Source organism: Neophocaena asiaeorientalis, unplaced genomic scaffold (genome assembly GCF_003031525.2).
Source record: "Neophocaena asiaeorientalis asiaeorientalis breed wild unplaced genomic scaffold, Neophocaena_asiaeorientalis_V1.1 scaffold29, whole genome shotgun sequence".
NCBI classification, from domain to species: domain Eukaryota; kingdom Metazoa; phylum Chordata; class Mammalia; order Artiodactyla; family Phocoenidae; genus Neophocaena; species Neophocaena asiaeorientalis.
The window spans coordinates 1,713,323-1,719,322 of record NW_020174423.1 but is presented as its reverse complement, the minus strand read 5'-3'; positions in this window follow the sequence as shown (position 1 = coordinate 1,719,322).

Sequence of the window (6,000 nt, the reverse complement as noted above, 5' to 3'; positions counted from 1 at the left end):
TGTTCAAAGCAGCATTTTGGCTATTCATAATAGATGCCAAATAGAAATAACTCAGATGTTCAGCAGCTGACATATTGCTGAATAAAATGTAGTATATCCATAAAATAGAGTATTATTCAGCCATAAAAAAGAATGGAGTTCTAACACCTGCTGCAAAATGGATGAATCTTGAAAACATTATGCTACGTGAAAGAAGCCAGTCACAAAAGATTAGATATTGAGTGATTGGATTTATATGAAATGCCCAGAATAGGTAAGTCTATAGAAACAAAGTAGATTAGTGGTTGCCTAGGGCTGGGAGAATTGCGGGAAAACGGAAGTGACTGGTAATAGGTATGAATAAGTAGGGATTATCTTTTGGGGATGATGAAAATGCCTTAAAGTTGATTGTGGTGATGATTGCACAACTCTGTGAATATACTGAAAACCATTGAATTGTACACGTTGAGTGGTTTGCATGTGAATTATAGCTCAGTAAAGCTGTTATATATTGAAAAAACCACTTGCTTTAGAATAATAAAGAGCATAATGTCCAATATTCTCTCCATTGCCATGCCCAAATCTCCTTTTCATCAATCTATCCTATCTCAGTAAAGGCACTGCTATCCACCGGGATAATCATTTCAAAAGCCTCATTGTTAGTCCTGGTACTTATCAGTCCCTGGCTGGCACTTCCAATCTATTGCCAAGTCATGTTGATTCAACTCTAAAATATACATTGACTCTGTCCACTGTTCACCATCTCCACTGCCATTATTCTAATCCAAATCACCATCTTTCATCTGGTTTGTCTGGGGCATGAACTTACCAGGAAGTGGAGAACTTCTCCAGCTCCGCCCTCCCACCCCTCCTTTTTTTTTTATTTTGGCCGTGCCTGACGGTTTGCAGGATCTTAGTTCCCCAACCAGGGATTGAACCTGGACCCACGGCAATGAAAGTCAGGCGGACTCTCAACCACTGCACCACCAGGGAAGCCCCGCAGCTCCTCTTTAATACAATCACTTCTAGGCAATCAGAATGACCTCTCTAAAATAAAGATCTGCTCAGGACACTTCCGTGCTTAAAACCCTTCACTGGCCAGCCATGGCACACAGAGTAAAATCCATTACTCTCTTCATGGCTCACAAATCCTTGTCTGGGTTCTTGACACTCTTGTCTCTTGCTGTGCTCCAGCCTCAGTGGTCTTTCAGTTCCTCAAGCCTACCAAGTTCTTTCCGACCCTGGGGACTTGATATATGGTCTACCCTCTTTTGTGATATTTGTCATGTGCTTCTACCCCTCCATCTACTTTCTAGTCACTCTTCGATTTCCGGCAGAAATGTCACATTCTCAGAGAAGCGTTCCTTCCTTGAGCCCCCATCTAAACGAGGATTCCTCTGATTCAGTGCTCTCATAACACCCTGTACTTTTCATCCTTAGGACTTACACTGTGTAATTTATTGTAAATACAGTGTATATACATGTATATAGGTATATGTGTATATGTATGTATACCTGTAGAATGTACATAAAATGTCTTCTTTCCATTTGACTCCTAAAAGAATAAAAATATGTAATACTTATATAGTTTCTACTATCTACCAGGCACTGTTACATGTGTTTTACATGTTTTGATTCATTTAATTCTCCCAACACCTCTTAGGTAAGTAAGGTACAAAATGGTTAAGTAAATGACCTAAGATTACATGGCTAGGGAGTAGAAAAGCTAAGATGTGACTCCTGGCACTCTGGTTCCAGAGGCTGAGCCACTGTCCTACACCATATGGGTAGGTTCTGTATGAGTTCTTTTCACCCCCCGTGTGTAACCAGCATTGAGCATAGTGTCTGGCATGCTGTAGGCATCCTATAAATACTTGCTGAATGAATATATGCCTGGGTGATCCCTCCAAGCTCGGTGAGGAGCCCTCTTAAGTACCAGAGAGAGTGCTATGAATAGCATTTATATAATGATAATAATGTAAGTATGGATCTAACCACAATTATAAATACAAATATACTTTTCCTGGGAGGATGGGGGAATGAGAAAACTCTGTGTGTGGTGAGGCCGTGTAGGGGGATGGGCTGAAAGAGAACTAAATTCTCCCCTACCGTAAAGTCCCTACATAATGCCCAAAACCAGGAAAAAACTTTCAAGAAATAATAGTATAAGAAGGCTATTCAGAGATATAGAGAAAAATACCAAAAGAATTGACTTAAAGAATTATAAGTAGCTGTGGTTGAAAAGAGAATCTGGCAGGTGGGAAAGCACTGTTTTTCATAATTAGTCTAGTAGGACTAGCTGAATTTTTAAACTGTGTGCATATGTTACTGTGATAAAACCAAAACTCAATCAATGAAATGATTTTTATTTCGAGTAATTTTCTATCCATGTTTGTTTTCAGGCAGTATGCCTGTCATCACAGTGCTTCAGAAAGATACGTGAATGAGGCCAGCCATCTCAAGCACCCTTGGCATCTCTCACGGTTAGAGCCTCTACTTTTCTCTCCCCATGAGGATATGCCTCAGGTTGCACCATGTCATTTTTCTGGTTCTCTGAGTACCATCTTTATCATTAGACTCTCAGGCAGCTGAATGAGCAAAGGAGAAGAGACTATCCAAATTTAATGTGCTTGCCCTGCTGTCTTTCCATTATTACTCTTAAGCAGGGGGAAAACCAAAACAAAACAAGGAGATCAAGGATGGAGTGATTCATTCTTCTCCAGACACGAATTCATTGTCTATTGAGTGAGGACCTTTGCCTTGTTCTTAAATGTAAAGCTGTCTCGGACTGGTCAATGGTCTTGATGTTGTCTGAAGTCTGCTGAGAGCACTGGTGATGGCGGGATGACTCCATAGAGAGAAATCTGTCTTGAGAATGACTCTTGTAGTTTTTCCTAACTTCTGAAGACCTGCAGAGACTTTTTTCTTACGTCTCCACTTTGAACTATTACTTTGGAGGAGAGAAGACAAGAAAAGAAAAAAGTTTCCTTACTCTCTGAAATTTAACCTCTTTTTGGCTGAGAATGGTTATTAATGCTTTTAATTAAGTGCTTAATTATATTCTGTTTGATTTTAATAATAGTAAAGGCATTAAGACTCAGAAGAATTTTTATTTTATTATTATTTTTTTAACCATAAATTTTTATTCTTTTTTTTTTTAAACATCTTTATTGGAGGATAATTGCTTTACAATGGTGTGTTAGTTTCTGCTGTATAACAAAGTGAATCAGCTATACATACACATATTTTCCCATATGTCCTCCCTCTTGCATCTCCCTCCTCCCCTCCCTATCCCACCCCTCTAAGTTCAGAAGAATTTTTGTTTTTTGCGGTACGTGGGCCTCTCACTGCTGTGGCCTCTCCCGTTCTGGAGCACAGGCTCCGGACGCGCAGGCTCAGCGGCCATGGCTCATGGGCCCAGCCGCTCCGCGGCATGTGGGATCTTCCCCGACCGGGGCACGAACCCGTGTCCCCTGCATCGGCAGGCGGACTCTCAACCACTGCGCCACCAGGGAAGCCCCAGAAGAATTTTTAATGACTGATTCCCCAGATATAAAATGAAAGGATTGGTCTGAGTAACTTCAAGACCCCTTCTAGCTTTTGAACTTCTATGACTTAATGACTCAACATGAACTTCAGGGTCTTTTAAAAGAACTCTATTTATGAAAGGCAGCATAACAATCACCACAAACTCCCTCCAGATGAAAATTTGAAAGCAAGGTTGCTTGCTATTTACATATAAAATGAAAAGGTAATTTCTGTATACCATAGGAGAGAACTAAGTGATGGAGGGATGAGTAAAAAATGGCATGGGGCTTCCCTAGACTCCCCATCCCCCTTGCTCCTGCACTGCCTCCTGACCGCAATCAAGTGGTCCCCAAGTGGCCCTGTGTGGTGTGGCATGCCCTCTCCTCTCTGGAGACGTAAGTAGTCAATTCTTCTTTCAATGGCATTGATCTCTCTGTATCCTCATTCAGTCACCTCTATAAATTAAAATCCCATGGGTACATTATAATGGAAAAACTCTAGTGTTTAAAGTACTAACTCTTGATTACTAATAAAAGTATATATCCAGTGTGACATTCCCTGTAGGTTCATAATGGCTGAGATTTTCTTGTATTTTTGTTCAAAAAATTAAACTCTAATTGTTCTAAGTTGGTCAAATTGTTTATAAATACAGAATTCACTTAGGTCAGAGGCTGAAATGAATACATCAAAAAACACAACAAATCCAAAGGAACTTAATGTTGTGTGATTCAAATAAACCTCACATACAAATTCTAAAAAGAAAAAAATCCCATGGGTACAAATGAGACAGTGACCTATGTTCAATTACGTTGTCTGTGTGAACTGGGACGGGGGGGATTCCCTGTCCTCCATGTGTTACAGAGTCTAAGCTTGTACTGCTCACCATACGACAGGCCAATAATCAAGAGACAAGCTGTTGGGGCAAGGAATAACGACTTTATTCGGAAATCCAGCAAACTGGGAAGATGGTGGACTCATGCCCCAAAGAACCATCTTGCCTGAGTTAGAATTCAGACTTCTTTTAGACTAAACGGGGAGGGAGTAAAGTCAAACACTTCCTGGTTCCCATCGGCCTCCGAGGGGTGTGTTAATTTCTTCCTGCCTGCAGTCATTCACGGGTGAGCCTGGTCAGGATGTTTCCTGTGAACTAAACAAAGGTATTTTAGCTTAATGCTCACTACCTGGGAAGCAGGGTTCCCAGAGATGGGCCATTACATATAATTTAAGGTTATAGGCAATATCCCTTTAGTGATTAACTTGTAATAGAATACATAGGTTCTTCCCTATTAACACATGTTCCTTATGGAGCTGAGAGGTTGGTTCACTTGCTTAGGACAACTTACAAAGGTTCACCCAGACTTCTAATTCAGTCCCCATGTGTGCCATGTAGCTTTGCTTCATGTTCACACATCAAACCCCTAGACTAGGCCAAATTCTCAAAGTAAATGACTTATTTCAAAGTACAGGGTGACAAAGGCATTTGGAGATAGGGAAGAGAATGACAGATCATCACTGCAGCTATGACTTGTTTTTTCTGGAACAGTTAGCCATAGAACATGCCCTACTGAAGCTGGGTCCCCAGTATAATCTTCCCATATAAAATTGAATTCATTATTGCTCAAAACCTCCTAATGATAATAATAACAGCTATAATTTGGGCCCATGCTGTGTTACTCTAATCCTCACGTCGGACCTTCACAATACATCACATTGTCCCAGTTTACTGATGAAGAAACTAAGACTCCAAGATATTAATTTTCTTATCATCACACAGAAGGAGAACTAGTAAGTAAAAGAGCTAGGACTGAGAATCCAAATCTATCTGATTCCAAACCTGACCTTCCTCCCCCCACACCACACAGCCTCAGGAATGAATTCCAGTGCGCAGAGTTCCTCTTCCATTTGGCTGAGAACCGCTGATGCCAGACTTACGATGGCTAACGTGGGCACCATTGTTCTTTCTGTTGTCACGACCATGCTCTGCTACTCATCTGGGCTGCACAGAGAAATTGCTTATCATTTCTGTCGTGTCCCCTGCATCGGCAGGCGGACTCTCAACCACTGCGCCACCAGGGAAGCCCTGGCTCTTGTTTCTTAATCTGAAAAAGAGTGAGGGACTTGGAGCAGGTGTCTTTTATGATAACAATTTGGATTTTTAAAATATGATTGTAACTTTAAGTATGATGTATGAGAAGATTTATATTTTATACACTGCTTATTCCCAAAGTAGATTTGGAGTACCTAAATACCCAAGTGTTAGTTTTATTTAGCTGACATTTTAACTTTTTTTCTTTCTTATAGTTTCAGAAAGTCAACAGGGAACATGAATTGGTTAACATTAAAGAGAACTATCTTTAGTGCCTAGGAATTTCAAATACAAATAAGAGAAGGATGTCTTTAATAAACAAATGATGTGTCATTTGGGACAAATGTAATACGATGTGTGGGTTCGTCCAACACAGTCATCAGGATACTTCATCATACTTGGCGTAG